Below are 17,583 nucleotides of genomic sequence, written 5' to 3'. Positions count from 1 at the left end.
TTTATTTCTGGGTTTTCTATTTCTATTCTGTCCCATTGATCTAGGTGTCTATTTTTGTGCCAGTACCATACTGTTCTGACCACTACAGCTTTGTAATATAATTTAAAATCTGGAGTTGTGATGCCTCCAGCTTTGCTTTTCTTTTTCAAGGTTGCTTTGTTTCTATGGGATGTCTTCTGGTCCATATACATTTTAGAATTGTTTGTTCTAACTCTGTGAGAAATGCTTGTGTTATTTTGATAGAGATTGCATTAAGTGTGTAGATCGCTTTGGGTTGCACAGACAATATTAACAGTATTTGTTCTTGCATTGCATGAGCATTCCTGTGTTTCCATTTCTTTATGTCATCTTGAGTTTCATTCATCACTGTTCTGTAGATTTCAGAATACAGATTGTTTACCTCTTGGGTGAGGTTTATTCCTAGGCATTAAGGTTTTGGGTGCAATTACAAATAGGATTGATTCCTTGATTTCTTTTTCTGCTGCTATGTTATTAGCATATAGAAATGGAACAGATTTCTGTATGTTGATTTTTATCCTGCTACTTTACTGAATTTGTGTATCAGTTCTAGCAATTTTTTTGCTGTTTTTTGTCTTTAGGGTTTTCTGTATAGATTATCATGTCATTTGAAAATAATGAAAATTTTAATTTTTCCTTACCAATTTATATTCCTTTCATTTCTTTTGTTGTCACCTGAGAATAGGACTTACAGTATTATGTTGAATAACAGTGGTGAGATGGACATCCATATCTTGTTCCTAACATTAGGGAAAAGGCTCTCAGTTTTTCCTTATTGAGGATGATATTAGCTGTGGGTCGTTCATATGGCCTTTATGATGGTGAGGTGTGTTCCCTTTTAACCCACTTTGTTAGTGGTTTTTATCATGAATGTGTATACTTTTGTCAATAGCTTTTTCTGTGTCTTTTGAAATGATCATATGGTTGTTCTTTCACTTATTGATGTGATGTATAATGTTGATTGATTTGCAAATATAGAACCACCGTTGAAACCCAGGAATAAATCCCACTTGATTGTGGTGGATGGTTTTTTTTATTGTGTTGTTGGATTTATTTTCATAGTGTTTTGTTGAGAATTTTTGCATCTCTGTTCATCAGAGGTATTGGCTTGTACATTTTTTTTAGTGGTGTCTTTATCTGATTTTGGGTAATGTTGGACTCATTGAATGAATTTGGAACTTTTCCTTCCTCTTTTATTTCTTGGGATAGTTGTTTTGTTTTGTTTTGTTTTTTAAGATTTTATTTATTTGAGAGTGAGCATGAGCAGACGGAGGGGTTGAGGGAGAAAGAGGAAGAAGACGACTCCCCACTGAGGGAGGAGCCTAAAGCAGGGCTTGATCCCAGGACCCTGAGATTATGACCTGAGCTAAAGTCAAATGCTTAACTGACTGAGTCACCCAGGCACCCCTGTTTTCTGGAATAGTTTGAGAAGTATTAATTCTTCTTTAAATGTTTGGTAGAATTCACCTGTGCAGCCACCTGGCCTTGGATTTTTGTTGGTTGGAAGTTTTTTGATTACTGTTATGAATATATCTTTTAAGATTCATTTTATTTGCTGATAATCGGTCTGTTCAAATTTTCTATTTCTGTTTTAGTTTCCTGGCTATATGTTACTCTGTATTTCTTTTTCCTGTGTTGTCCAATTTGTTGGTGTATAGTTTTTCGTAATATTCCCTTATAATTGTTTGTATTTCTTGGTGTTGGTTTTATTTCTCCACTCTCATTTGATCTCTCTCTCTTTTTTTTAAAGATTTTATTTATTTATTTGAGAGAGAGCACAAGACGGGGGGAGCAGGCGAGGGAGAAGCAGACTCCCCGCTGAGCAGGGAGCCCGATGTGGGACTCGATCCTGGGACTCCAGGATCATGACCTGAGCCGAAGGCAGTCGCTTAACCAACTGAGCCACCTAGGCGCCCTAATCTTTCTTTCTTTTTTTAAAGATTGTATTTATTTATTTATTTGACAGCGACACAGTAAGAGAGGGAACACAAGCAGGGGGAGTGGGAGAGGGAGAAAAGACTCCCCACTGAGCAGGGAGCCCAATGCAGGGCTTGATCCCAGGACCCTGGGACCATGACCTGAGCCGAAGGCAGACGCTTAACAAGTGAGCCACTCAACCCCCCCCCTTTTCTTAAGATTTTATTTTATTTATTTATTTTTATTCATTTGACAGAGAGAGACACAGCGAGAGAGGGAACACAAGCAGGGGAGTGGGAGAGGGAGAAGCATGCTTCCCATGGAGCAAGGAGCCCGATGCAGGGCTCGATCCCAGCGACCTGGGATCATGACCCAAGCTGAAGGCAGACCTAATGACTGACCCACCCAGGCGCCCCAAGATTTTATTTATTTGACAGAAAGATACAGTGAGAGAGGGAACACAAGCAGGGGTAGTGGGGGAGGGAGAAGCAGGCTTTCCGCTGAGCGGGAAGCCTGATGCGGGGCTCCATCCCAGGACCCTGAGATCATGACCTGAGCGGAAGGCAGACGCTTAAGGACTGAGCCACCCAGGTGCCCCTGTAATTGTTACATCCTGATGGAATGTCTACTCTGTGATTATATAGTGCCCTTCTTCCTCTGTTGTTACAGTCTTTGTTTTAAAGTCTAGTTTTTCAGATACAGGTATTGATATACCAGCTTTTTTTGTTGTTGTTGAAGGTTTTATTTATTTGAGAGAGAGAGAGTATGAGCAGGGGGAGGAGCAGAGGGAGAGGGGGAGAAATAATCAGCACTGAGCAGGGACCCTGAAGTGGGGCTCAGTCTCAGACCTGAGCCCAAAACAAAGAGTTGTATGCTTAACCAGCTGAGACACCCAGGTGCCCCTACACTCGTTCTTTTTTTTTTTTTTTTAAGATTTTATTTATTTATTTGCGAGAGAGAGAATGAGAGACAGAGAGCATGAGAGGGAAGAGGGTCAGAGGGAGAAGCAGACTCCCCACTGAGCAGGGAGCCCTATACAGGACTCAATCTCGGATCTCCAGGATCATGACCTGAGCCGAAGGCAGTCGCTTAACCGACTGAGCCACCCAGGCGCCCCTACACTGGTTCTTTTTGACATCCATTTGCATGATGGATGTTTCTCCCTCCCATCACTTTTTTTTTTTTTTTCTTTTTGAGAGAGAGAGAGCATGGGAACAGGGTTGGGGCAGAAGGAGAGGGAGAGAAAGAATCTTTTTTTTTTTTAAGATTTTTTATTTATTTGAGAGCGCGCACAAGATGGGGGAGGAGCAGGAGAGGGAGAAGCATACTCCCTGCTGAGCAGGGAGCCCGATGCGGGACTTGATCCAGGGACTCCAGGATCATGACCGGAGCCGAAGGCAGTCGCTTAACCAGCTGAGCCACCCAGACGCCTGGGAGAGAGAGAACCTTAAGCAGGCTTAATGCTTAGCGTGGAGCCTCTCACAGGGCTAGATCTCACAACAGACATGACCTTAGCCGAAATCAAGAGTTGGTCACTTACCTGAGCCAAGCATCCCTCTTTCTCCTTGCTTTCAATCTGCAGTCTTTTGGTCAGAAAGGAGTCTTCTGTAGGCAGCATGGCAGTCTTTTGTAGGTGGGTCTTTCCCCTTCCTTCCCCGACCCCCAGCAGTGTGGAGCCCAACACAGGTGTTAAACTCATGATCCTGCTATCAAGACCTGAACTGAGGTTGGATGTCCAACCAACTGAGCCACCCAGGCACCCAGGTCTTGTTTTTTAACTCATTCCTTTGCGTGTGTGTTTTTAGTAGATTTACATTCAAAGTAATTATTGATAGATATGTATTGCCATTTTATTACTTGTTTTTTGGTTGTTTCTGAAGGTTTTCGCTGATTTTATCTTTCATGGTTTGCTGGTTTTCTTTAGTGATATAGCTTGGTTTTTTCCTCTATTCTTTTAGTATTACTGGTGTTTGATTTGTGGTTACCATTAGGTTTGTATTTGCCTCTTGTACATATAGCAGTCTGTATTAAGAAGTTTATGATCATTTAGGTTTGAACCCATTCTTTACACCTCTTTTCTTCATGCTGTTATATTTTACATTCTTTTATTCTGTGAGTTCCTTGACTGATTTTTTAATAGAAATGTTCATTTTTACTGTTTTTGAGTTTCCTACCCTCATTATGTCATTTTTGGTCTTTTTTTAGAGTCCTTCAGAGACTTTATTAAAGAGTCCCCTTTAATATTGCTTTCAGGGCTGGTTTAGTGGTCCCAAACTCCTTTAGTTGTTGTTTCTCTGGGAAACTCTTTCTATTCTGAGTGATATCTTTGCTGGATAGAGTATTTTTGGCTAGAAGTTTTTCTCAATCAGCCCTTTGAATATGTGATACCACTGTCTCCTGGCTTGGAAGATTTCTGCTAAAAAACCTGTTGGTAATCTTAGGGGTTTCCTTTGTATGTGATTATCTTCTTTTGCTGCTTTTAGTATTTTTTCTTTATCACTGTATTTTGTCATTTTAATCACAGTATGTCTTGATATGGATCTGCTTTTCTTGATTCTGTTTTGGGATCTCTGTGCCTCTGGGATCTGCATATGTTTCCTTACCCAGATTAGGAAAGTTTTCAGCTTTTATTTCTTCACATAAATTCTCTGCCCCATTTTTTGTTTCTTCTGGAATGCCTGTAAAACAGATATCAGTACATTTGATGGAGTCACTAAGTTCCCTAAGGCTTCTCTCATTTTGCGTAATTCTTTTTTTTTTTTCTCTTTCGTTCGTTTGCTCGTTTGTTCGTTTTGTTCATTCCAGTTTGATTACTTTACATTACTCTTTTAGGTCACTGATTTGTTTCTCTGTTTCTTCCAGCCTGCTGTTCATTCCCTTAAGTGTGTTTTTCATTTTGTTTATTGAGTCCTTTATCTTTGCTATGTTATTCCTTATCTCTATGTTAATGGTCTCACTGATGTCCTCCACTCTTCGCAAGTCCATGAGTATCCTTTTGATCATTGGGTTTATATTTTTTATCAGGCACGTTACTTACATCTGTTTTACTTATATCTCTGGTAGCAGCTTTGACCTCATCTTTCATTTGGGATAGATTCCTCTGACTTGTTTTGTCTAAGTCTGTGTTCCTTTTTCTGTATTGTGAAAGTCATCCATGTCTCTTGTTCTTGAGGGTAGGGGTTTTATGAAGAGGTCCTGTAGTGCCCTGCCATGTAGTGTTCCCTGTTCCCCAGGCCTGGTGCTTCAGGGAGTCTCTCTGCTGTGTGTGCATACTGTTGTTTTGGCTCTTCTGTCCTTCAGACTAGTTGTCTGCAGAGGCTCTTCTTGCCTGCTGTGGGCTTCTTGCCCCATGTGGGGCTCCATCCCAGGACCCTAGGATCATGACCTGAGCCGAAGGCAGGTGCTTAACCATCTGAGCCACCCAGGTGCCCCCCCCACTCCGGTTTTGTTTTTCTATGTAAATTCTGTGTAAGTCAAAAAATTTCCCATTTAGTATAAAACAAAATTTAAAACGATAATTAGCATATTTTACTTGGCAGTATTTTTTTTTTTACTGGTATGTGAAGTAATGGGTCACTTAATAATTGGGAGTATCTTTAGAATCCATGAAATGCAATAGTAATGCTAGTTAATGTGCTTCCTTTGCATTTTTTTTTTTTAAGATTTTATTTATTTATTTGACAGAGAGAGACACAGCGAGAGAGGGAACACAAGCAGGGGGAATGGGAGAGGGAGAAGCAGGCTCCCCGCAGAGCAGGGAGCCCGATGCGGGACTCGATCCCAGGACCCTGGGATCATGACCTGAGCTGAAGGCAGTCGCTTAACCAACTGAGCCACCCAGGCGCCCTGCATTTTTTTATAGTTAATATTTTATGTGAATAATGACTGTAAGATTTGTGTTCTAATTTTCTAATGGTTTAAAAAAGTACTTTCAATATTTTAACTTTAAATACTGGTATTGTGTTTTTTTGGGTATGTATTCTTTAAGTTCTGTTTATAGTGCATGAATTTTTTTGTCATAAGGAGGAGTTGACTTTTGGGGATATTTTGGATGCGTGTATGTTTTTTTTTTTTTCTCCTTTAATGTGTTAACGTGCTGAATTTTATTAGGAAATCTTTTCTGACTTTTTTTTCTTAATTCTATTTTTATTTTTTTTTTAAGGAAGACTTTTTTTTTAAGATTTTATTTATTTATTTGATAGAGAACAAGAAAGCAGAGGAAGTTGGAGGGGGAGAAGCAGACTCCCTGCTGAGCAGGGAGCTCGCTGTGGGACTCAGTCTCATGACACTGGGATCATGACCCCATGATGAAGGCAGACACTTAACCTAATGAACCACCCAGGCGCCCCTCTTTTTTGACTTCAAATACTCCCTGAATACTTGGATATTTAGCATTTATATCCCATTGTTGTCGTAAAACATCCCTTTCTCAGTCAGTTTTTTTTAGTCATTTATTTTGATAACAAGTTATTTTATTCTATTTTATTTATTTATTTTTTTTAAAGATTTTATTTCTTTGACAGAGAGAGACACAGCGAGAGAGGGAACACAAACAGGAGGAGTGGGAGAGGGAGAAGCAGGCTTCCCGCAGAGCAGGGAGCCGGATGTGGGGCTCGATCCCAGGACCCTGGGATCATGACCTGAGCCGAAGGCAGACGCTTAACGACTGAGCCACCCAGGCGCCCCTTGATAACAAGTTATTTTAAACTCATAAAATTAATTGGGTAATTTTTCCTAAAACAGGTTATTTGGTAACATATTAGCTCTTTATTGGAAGACCTCATGTCTTTTTGTGAGTAGATTTTTGACAGTTCATTTATTAGTTTCTTGGTGATAAGCGTAGCTTTTCTTCTTGAATCTGTTTTTGTTACTTAGAATTTAAGCTTTTTGAGAAAAATGCGTTTACAAGAATAAGAATTTATAGGTTTGTCATGATTTTAAAAATCTTTAATATTAGTTTTTTTTTTAATTAAAAAAGTTTTGCCACTAATGCCCTTATTTGACTGTAGTTTTCAAATAATGTGTTTATTCATCCTTCCTGCTTAGTATATCATTGTTTCCTTTTGGATTATTTGAGTTCATTCTACCATTCCTTTTTAAATGTTGTGTGTGTGTGTATTATCTATTTTTTACAGTAGGTTCATTTAAAAGTAAATTTTTCTCTAAATTGTAGCTGAATACTCTTGATTCTTGACATGAAATGGGATTTTGTTATTGCTCAGTTTTAAATATAATATGATTTCCATAGTAATTTTCCTTATTACCCTTGCATTATCCAGAAGGGTTTTTTCCCCCCGTTTTCAAACTTAATGGATTTATTTGTTAAGTTCTATTGTTGGGTATGTGGGTTCACACCTCTTTTAACCTCTTTAACCTTAACCTTTCTTTCTTTCTTTTTTTTTAAAGAAAGCTCTACACCCAAAGTGTGTCTTGAATTCACAACCCCGAGATTAAGAATCATGTTCTACTGACTGAGCCAGCTACATGCATATACCAGGAGTTTTACCTCTTAGTGATAATGTTTCCCTTACAACATTAAGAAATGAATATATTTCAGTACTGGTTGATGCTTCTTGTCATGAGTCTATTTTGTCTAAAATATAACTACCTGACTTTTTATTAATTTGTGCTTTCTTTTTCTTTCTTGTCTTTTTTCCTGTGTTATGGTTTAGATTACTTCTTAAAGAGCAGAGACACTTCTAAAATAAATAGCATATAAAGTTTTTTTGTTTAATTCTATGATAAATAGTGTAGAAGGAGCCTTTTTATATAATCCAAGGAGAGATGATCATCTAACAGATGTGTTTAATCTCTTACCTGTTTAGATTTTAAATCTCTTGACAGTGTCATAGTTTGAATTTTCTACTTGCCTTACATTTCATTTTTGTTCCCATCTCTTTTACTTGTTTTACGAATTATCTCACCTTCTTTTTAAACACTGGCTTACAAATTATTCATTTCTTCTTCTGTTCATTTAGTTATTATGCTTAAATATTAAACATGCTTAATTTCATTTCAGGCAGTGGAAGGTCTTTAACCTTCCATTTAAAGATAGGGTTTTGTGGGGCACCTGGTTGGCTCAGTCTCTTAAGCGTAGGACTCTCTGATTTTGGCTCAGGTCATGATCTCAGGCTCCTGAGCTCAAGCCCCCCACATCAGGCTCCACAGGAAGCATGGAGTCTGCTTGAGAGTTTTTCTCACCCTCCTACCCCGGCTTGTGTTTATGCTCGCTCTCTTTCTCTCAAAATAAATAAAATCTTAAAAAGAGGGGAGGGGTTTGTGGCCAGGAAAATAGGAGGTTTAAAAATTAGTTGTACCAAATAATGAAAAGATCAGATGAGGTATGAATAAAAAGAAAAGATGACTAAGACTTAAGAGGAACAGAATTAAAATTAGATAAATATTAGAGGAAAACTAGATAAATAGAAGCTAAATGTATGCATTATAAGAAACATTATTTAATATTTTCTGGTGTTTTATATGGAAGAAGGGTGGACTGTGGAAAACTAGGATGATTTTGCAATATGTAGTGACAAAATAGCTTGGTATTTTATCTCTGTGAATGAAATAAAAGCTATTAAATTACACTTTCATTTTTTAAAATCCAGGTTTAGTTATAATTCTGACAGGTGAACTAAATCTGAAGAAAATGGATTAAGTGGTGGGTTGTATTTTGGCATGATTTTCTCACATAATTGATATTACAGAGTATGGTATTTTCACTTAATACTGTAATTGCACAGCATGATCATAAGGAGACTATATTCGGGATATTATCACGTTTCTAAGGCCTTTTGCTAGGTTTAATATCACATAATTCTCTTGAAAAAATCTTGTGGATTTTTTTTTTAAGATTGTTTGACAGGGAGAGAGAGAGCGAGAGCAGGTACACAAGTAGGGGGAGTAGGAGAGGGAGTACTACATTGGGCTCCCTCCACCAAGCAGGGAGCCCAATGTAGTACTCGATCCCAGGACCCTGGGATCATGACCTAAGCTGAAGGCAGACGTGCTTCACGACTGAGCCATCCAGGCGCCCGTGGATTTTTTATTTTATTGGAATTTGTTGAAGATTTTTATTAGTAAGTCATTGGCCATGACCAAAAATGAACATTTCTTTCTCACTTTTATCAACATTTTATACATTTTTTGTGCATTTACATTTTTGCCTTAAAATATAATTGCTTGGTATTTATTTTGTATTGTTACTATGTTTTAAGGAATTTATCAGTAAGACTGATTTAACAAGATGTGTTGAGTGGAACAGCAGAGTGTATAGTTTATCAGGAAGAAATATTAGAGATCATGAGTTTAAGTGAACTTCAAGCAATTTTTCTTGTTCACCATGTTGTTAAGCCATTTATGTACAATAGAGACATTTTAACAGATGAGATTTAAAAATATATAAACAGTTTTGGGGTGCCTGGCTGGCTCAGTCAGTGTAATGTGAGACTCTGGACATCAGGGTTATGAATTTGAGCCCCATGTTGGCTGTAGAGATTGCTTAAGAATAAATCTTAAAAAAAATAAAAAATATATATAAACAACAGTTCCCCTTTTTGACTTTCTACATCCCCATGACATGCACAGATATCATTTTAGAGACCACTGGCACATTAAATACATCATTATAAGGCTTCTTTCTTTTGCAGCCATTAAAACTTGAGACTCAGATCACGAAAGTTCAAACAATTTAAAATAGGCTTCAGAAGATACTAGGAAGGAATTGAAACTAGAGAATTAGGGCATTAAAAGGGTAGAAGAGCCAAAAAAAAAAGGCATATGTACTTTTTTTAGCTTTTTAAGCTTCATTTTCCTTTATTAGAAAAATGGGGTTGATAATCTATCCATTTGTGTAAAGATTAAATGAGATAATTTACTCTGTTTAAATTTTGGCATCTAATAAGTGATAGCTTGTTTAAGAATGGAGCAGGTTGGTTAAAATAAGCATGAATTCAAGTGTTGACACTGGACTTTCATTTCTAACTTTAGCTTGGTAGACATTAAGTATTTTAACAAAATAATCTCTTAAGACTTTTAAACATATGTTAATTTTAAGGATTCATAAATTAAAGAAGAGTAATGGATTGGAAGAGTTCTCCCCAAAATGAATCAGTATTGACTAATGCAATTCCCGTCAATCTCGAAGGGTCTTTTAAAAAAGGAATTTAAGTATGTGGCAGATAAAGATACATATTGGTAGCTCTTTAAAAATAAGTGAGCTAAAACTCAATAGAGAGATGTATAAAACTCCTACACAAACTATTAACAGAAGTAGAAGGGGGATAGAAATGCTCATTTTTTTCAGTAAGATTGGAAAATTTTAAAGTATTAATAATTTCCAGTGCTTATTAGGTGTTAGAGAAAATAGGTACCTTTACTGGTAAAAGCATATAAAGCATATAAATTGTTAACAGGCTTATGTAGAGAGCAGCTATTAATAATACCTAGTTTTTACATGTACTAAATATTCTGATTCACATTACCTAACTCATATTTTCTTGGGAAATATCTGCCAACATGTAAGCAACAATAAGAAAAACACTAAATGTGCTGAGTTTATTACAGCATTGTATAATAAAATATTGAGAAAAATGTAAGCAGTAGTTCTGTCTTACTGAACTTGGCTAAATAATACCATATCCATAACAAACTACATCTAATTAAAAAGCAAATTATAGAAATTTTATTTTGGGGGGCGCCTGGGTGGCTCAGTCGTTAAGCGTCTGCCTTTGGCTCAGGCTATGGTTCCAGGATCCTGTGATCGAGCCCTGCATCAGGCTGTCTGCTCGGCAGGAAGCCTGCTTCTCCCTCTCCCACAACTCCTGCTTGTGTTCCCTGTCTCTCTCTCTGTTAAATAAATAAATAAAAATGTTTTTTAAAAAAAAAGGTTATTTTTTCAAAAATCTAATAGGATATTAATGTCTCCTAATGATTTCTATTTATCTAATGATTTCTGTTTACCAGAGAGAAGTAGCCCTTCCAAGAATCCTTAATCTTAATGGTGGTAAGATATAGAGGTGTTACATAAAATGCAGAATTACTTGAGGACTTAATTCGGTTGGCATGTTAAGGTAGTAAACACCGTTTTAAGGAATTTCTTTGGTATTTACATTCAGTAACACACACATACACTCATGTGACTAACCATTATCCTGATTTTTTTTTTTAAGTAATCTCTGCATCCAGCATGGGACTTGAACTCATAACCCTGAGATCAAGAGTTGCATGCTCTACCAATTGAATCAGCCAGGCCCCCCTGTCCTAATACCCTGATTTCTAAAGAGATGTTACCAGTAACACAGAAGCCTCCCATATGTCCTCTTTCCAGCCAGTTACTTCACTTTTTCCAAGAAGGAACCACTATTCTTCTAGCACCATTGCTAGTTTGTGAACTTCAAATGAATTGTCATAAAGTGTATTTTTTGCGTATGGCTTTTAGAGCAAGATTTTGTCTGTGACATCCATGTTACATCCATGAAATTGCATATGGTAGTTATTCATTCTTTCTAATTATGTATAATCAGTTATGTAAATACTCCATAATTAACAGATCTATTCTGATGTTGGGTACCATTTAGGTTCTTTATAGTTTTTGGCAGTTTCAGAGAATACCCTTGTAGAACATATATGTACATTCTTTGGTGCCAGTATGTAAATATTCCAGTGAGATATAGATATATGAGTGTAATTTGATAAGATTTTAATTGAATGCAGAGGTTAATTTAGGGGAAATTGACATTCCCCTAATGTTTCCAAGAGCAAGATAATTATTCATTTATTTATTTTTTTTTTTAATATTTTATTTATTGGGGGGAGAGAGAGAGCACGTCTGAAAGCATGAGCAGGGGGAGGAGCAGAGGCAGAGGGAGAAGCAGGTATCTACAGAGCAAGGAGCCTGATGGCGGGACTTGATCCCAGGACCCTGGGATCATCTCCTGAGCCGAAGGCAGATGCTTAATGACTAAGCCACCAGGCACCCTTATTTGTCTTTTAAAAAGAATCTTGCATTTCATTTAATATGGCCAGCGGGATATTCCATTGTTACATAAAAAAAGTTACTGTCTATAATTGAATTAGTTTTGTACTAGTATACCCAACACATATGCTTTTATGAACCTATGATAGATCTTCAGGTGATTCTTCTGGATTTCCTGGCTATATAGTTTGACTATAATCATGGATTTGTTTATCTTATCTATTCCATTGGTTAGCTTTCCAGTGTTAAAATGCAATAGTGTTAAGGGCATCTGTGTGTTATTTCTGACTATATTATGAGTATGTAGTGTTTTCTCTGTAAATTTAACACAAATGTTCTACTTCAGAATACTAACATTATTCTTCATTGATGTGAGCTGATTTGTATTGTAGAAACTTTTGTGGGAGATTGGTTTTGAAATTCTATATATTTGCACAGATACACTTTTACTGTTATCTTGGAATGCGTACTGTTTTTTTAAATTTAAAAAATCTGTATTGAATTTTAACTTTTCAGTAGCTGTTCAGAATATCATAGTTTTTCTTTTTCAGTTTTCAGTATAGTCTATTTGACTTCATTTCTTGAATAACCTTACTTTGTCAAGGGGTGTGTGTGTTTGTTATTCTCTTTGATGTAGTGATGAATCATATTTGCAAATACTGGAACTGCTTCATAAGTAATGGAGTTTGGGATTGGTTTGGATTATTCTGTTAGGTTTTGATTTGGGTACTGGTTTTGTAGAAGGTATTGTGAAAGGCTTTTTCTCATTCTGTAGAATACATCCTATAGTTTTAGAATTACGTGTTTTTGGAACTTGTACAAAAAAAATTCCCCTGTGAAACCATTTGGTTTCAAGGTGTTTGAAATGCTAACAGTAGCAGTGTAACTTTTTTTTTAATGATTGCTTGAATTTTCTAACAATTTAAAAATTTTAGTTACTTTTCTTTTTTACTTTAAAATGCGTGTTTGTGCTTTCCAGTTTAATTCCCCCTTTAGTTTATTATTAAACTAGTTAGTTTAGTTTAATAGTTACAGTTTTTTGTGTCTCTTCATACCCCACGCCAGAAAAAAATGAAGTTTGGATTTAACAAGAACAATGTATTTAGCCGCTTCCTAAGCTTTGCTAAGGAGAAGTCTTACAATCATAAAAAAAATGCTTGCTGTTACTTGGCTTAGCTTTTTACCATTTACAGTTTTCTCCAATGAAAAATTCTGTCATGGGCAGTTTTACTTCTCTTTAATTCCAGCAACCTAAGTGACTTTGCTTACCTTGTATAATTAATTTGTGTTCTGAGCAAGGAGGGAAACCTAGATTAAAGTTAAAGTAAAAGGCATTAATTTGGGAGACCATTAGAAAAATGATTTTTGCATCTGTATTAGCAAGCATATGGTTTGTAAAAAAAACAATATGTTAGGCAAATACACATTGAAACTTGCCCAGAAGAAAGAACATAAAAGTGTGTAGGAATCATGAGCTGTAAATTATAAATAAGTTACAGGAGTCTCTTATGGTTTTTCCCCCTCTCTGATTTCATCTTGTTTTATTTTTCCCTCCCTTCCACTATGATTGTCTCTTTTGTTTCTTAAATTCCACATATGAGTGAAATCATGTAATTGTCTTTCTCTGATTGTTTCACTCAGCATAATACCCTCCAGTTCCATCCACATCATTGTAAATGTAAGATTTCAACCTTTTGATGGCTGAGTAATATTCCATTATATATATAAATATATCACATCTTCTTTATCCATGACATAGAAGAAATCTTGCTAAACTCTCTACTTTGCATGTTTGTTTGTTTTTTTAAGATTTTTATTTATTTATTTGACAGAGAGAGACACAGCGAGAGAGGGAACACAAGCAGGGGGAGTGGGAGAGGGAGAAGCAGCCTCCCCACCGAGCAGGGAGCCCGATGCGGGGCCAATCCCAGGACCCTGGGATCATGACCTGAGCCGAAGGCAGACGCCCAACGACTGAGCCACCCAGACGCCACTATTTTTTGGGTTTTTAAAGAATGAAAAATATTTTTGTGTGCTTCCTGTATACCCTCTAACTCTTAATTTTCCTTCAATCTATAAACTTTTCAACTGTGAATTTTTCTCAGGAAGCTCTTGATCTTAATAGTCATAGTCTATGTCAGAATTTTCAAGATCATGATCCTTGCAGTTGGAGGAAGGCAGTCTTACACTGAGTGTGCAGTAAATATTAGGTTTAAGGTAAAATATTTTCAGGGCATTTGATAATCAGACTGAACATTCGGGTTGTTCATCTTAGTTTTAGACTCTTGGTTCTCTGATACGTTCTGTTTATTTTTCTTCAGATTCAGCTGATATCTAGGTTTTGTTTCTTCTGTAAAGACATTGGTAATTTCACATAAATCATCAGACCAAATTCTTACACATTTACTTCTGTAATTGTGGGACCACTTTGGAATATACCGTGTAGAACATACATGTACCACTTATATGTCCCTTTAAGAACATGGTTTTATTCTTGATTGTTGGAGGGAAGTGGCAGTTCTAACTCAAGAAAGGTTACTAAAAGTAAGGTGTAATCATTTTTGAAGTATTAAAAAAATGTTTTTGTTGTGTTTTTTTTTTTTCTTTTACTATTTCAGGGGAAAGTTACCCATCAAATGCATTGTTGAACAATGAATGGTCAAGTTAGTAAAAATAGTACAAGTAGGCAGCCCTTTTCATAGGCTAAACTATGTATTAGTAAATGCATATGATATAAAATTTTAGTTGACTCTTACAGTTGGAAGGGTATGTAAGTTGGCGGTCTCTGTAGAGTAGAACTCTAGTGCAACCCAGCAGTTAATGGTAGTTTTCAGTTGTGTGAGCTCTAATTTCTTCCTTTTTATGGTTTCAGTTCAGTTTTCTGTGGCATATATGGCTGGTTATATGAACCAATCACTGTTACTGAACCCTTAAGTCACTGACATTAGTATCATCTTTATATATTTGTGCATTCCATTGACTCTGTTGATGACAGTTGAATAGGCATAGCACCTCATTAGACCTCACCTTCCAGAGAATCTAGGATGACAAATGTCAAAGTAGAAGTGGAAAGGAGGCACAAAAAGCTAATTTAAAGAAAGAAATGCTGTCACATTATGCTACAAAACTGAGTGACAGCATCTGTGTGTGTTAGCTTGTGTTAATATTGTAGAACATTCTGAGTGTTAGAGAACTGATGAAGTTGTCTGAGCAGGGTGTGTCATGATGGAAGTGGTTTTAGAGGGTTAGTCTTCCGCCAGATTACAGAATGCTTTAGTGTTTAGCCTTCACCCATCACTGTTTCTTGTAATAAGATTTCTAGTTTTTTTGTTTTGTTTTGTTTTTTGATGGGAATGACAGAAACAAGCAAAGCCATTTGAGAGGTTATTTTCATCCCCAGGGATCAGGAAATAAGGATCTGTGATTAAATAGTGATCATACAAATAAAAGAAAGGGACATATAATCGAGAAGTGTGGGAGAAGGAATAGACAAGATCAGACAACCCAACTGATAGGGAAGAAAGAAGAGGCCATCTTGCTTTGGTCAAGAGGAAGGTGGGTTTTATCCAAATGAAAATATTCAGCTGACAGTCTGGTGTTAGGTCCTACCTTGATTCTGTCCACTAGTAGTTGAAACCGTGGAAATAAAGAGCAAGCAGGAGAAAAGAGAGCTGATTGCACAGCACTCGGCAAGCTGCAGTAGTGAGGAGGGGAGACCGAGTAGCCAACAGATAAGAAAATGGGAAGAAAACTAGGATGTCACTTAAACTGAGGAAAGAGAAAATTCAAAATTGAGGGTATTAGCTCTCAAAATTTAGTAGAAATGCCAAGGAGGATGACTGAGGGGAAAAAAAATGTTATTCTTCAGGTTTAACCCTCCCCCCACCTTCTGGGTTTATTGAAATATGATTGACATAAAATTTTGTCAGTTTAAGGTGTACAGTGAGATAACTTGATAACATGGATATGTTGTGAAATGATTACCTTAGTAAGATTAGTTAACACTTCCATGTTTATCACATGAATTTGTGATTTTTAAATTTGTGATGAGAACATTAATATTTACTCTCAGTAGAACCTTCCTCAAAGTCCAACGATGTTACAGTTGACAGGATTTCCTTCCTTTTCATGACTGAATGACATTCCACTGAATATATATACACCCCACATTTTGTCTATTTACCCATTGATGGACACTTAGGTATCTGGGCTATTGTGAATAACACTTTAAAAACAGCAGATACCTTTTCAATATATGATCTCATTTCTTTTGGATATATATATACCCAGACTGGGATTTTCTAATCATACGGTAATTTTAACTTTTGAGGAGCCCCCATACTGTTTCCCATAGTGGTTATACCAGTTTACATTCCTAGTACAGTGTACAAGGAGTGTTTCCTTGCCTCCATATCCCTGTCAACACTAATCATCTCTGTCCTTTTTGGTAGTAGCCATTCTAACAGATATGAGGGGATTATCTCATTGTGGTTTTTATTTCCATTTGCCTCACTGTTGGTGATGTACATATTTTCACGTACCACTTGTATGTCTTTGATGTCAGTTTAGTTTCTTTGCCTTTTTTTCAGTTAGAGTGTTTTATTTGGGTATTTTTTACTTTTGAATAGTATGAGTTCTTTATATAATGGATGTTATTTATATATTTATTTTTATCTATTTAAATATTTATATATTTATATATATTTGGATATAGTTCCTTATCAGATTTTTATTTGCACATATTTTCTCCAATCCCATAGGTTGCCATTTCATGTTCAGAGGCTGGTGCAGAAGCTTTTTAGTGTCATCTATCCCATTTGTTTATTTTTGCTTTTTTTGTTTGTGCTTTTTTTGTCATATCCAAAACATCATTGCCAAGGCCAGTGTCAAAGACCAATGTCAGTGTACTTTTATATTTTCCTCTAGAAGTTTTAGGATTTCAGGACTTATATTTAAGTCTTTAATCCATTTCAAGTTAAGTTTTGGGAATGGTATAAGATAGGAGTCCTGTTTCACTCCTGGCGTGTGATCGTCTAGTTTTTTCTTTTTTTTTCTTTTTTTTTCTTTTTTTTTTTTTTTTTTAAGATTTTATTTATTTATTTGAGAGAGAGAGAGAGAGAAACAGCATGAGGCGAGAGGATCAGAGGGAGAAGCAGCCTCCCCGCCGAGCCGGGAGCCCGATGCGGGACTCGATCCCAGGACTCCGGGATCATGACCTGAGCCGAAGGCAGATGCTCAACCAACTGAGCCACCCAGGCGCCCTCGTCTAGTTTTTTCAACAGTATTTGTTGAAGAGACAGTCCTTACCCTATGAAGTATTGCTGGCTCCTTGTACAGTGTTACTTGAGTGTATACGTATGGGTTGCTTTCTGGGCTCTTGATTCTTTTTTTTTTTTTTTTAAAGATTTTTTTTATTTATTTATTTGAGACAGAGAGAATGAGAGAGAGAGAGCACATGAGAGGGGGGAGGGTCAGAGGGAGAAGCAGGCTCCCTGCCGAGCAGGGAGCCCGATGCGGGACTCGATCCAGGGACTCCAGGATCGTGACCTGAGCCGAAGGCAGTCGCTTAACCAACTGAGCCACCCAGGCGCCCCGGGCTCTTGATTCTTTAGTGATTCCATAGAAATTTCAATATTGTTTTTTCTGTTACTGTGATAAATACCATTGGAATT

Source organism: Neomonachus schauinslandi, chromosome Y (assembly GCF_002201575.2).
Source record: "Neomonachus schauinslandi chromosome Y, ASM220157v2, whole genome shotgun sequence".
Taxonomy (NCBI): Eukaryota; Metazoa; Chordata; class Mammalia; order Carnivora; family Phocidae; genus Neomonachus; species Neomonachus schauinslandi.
This window is presented reverse-complemented; position numbering follows the sequence as displayed.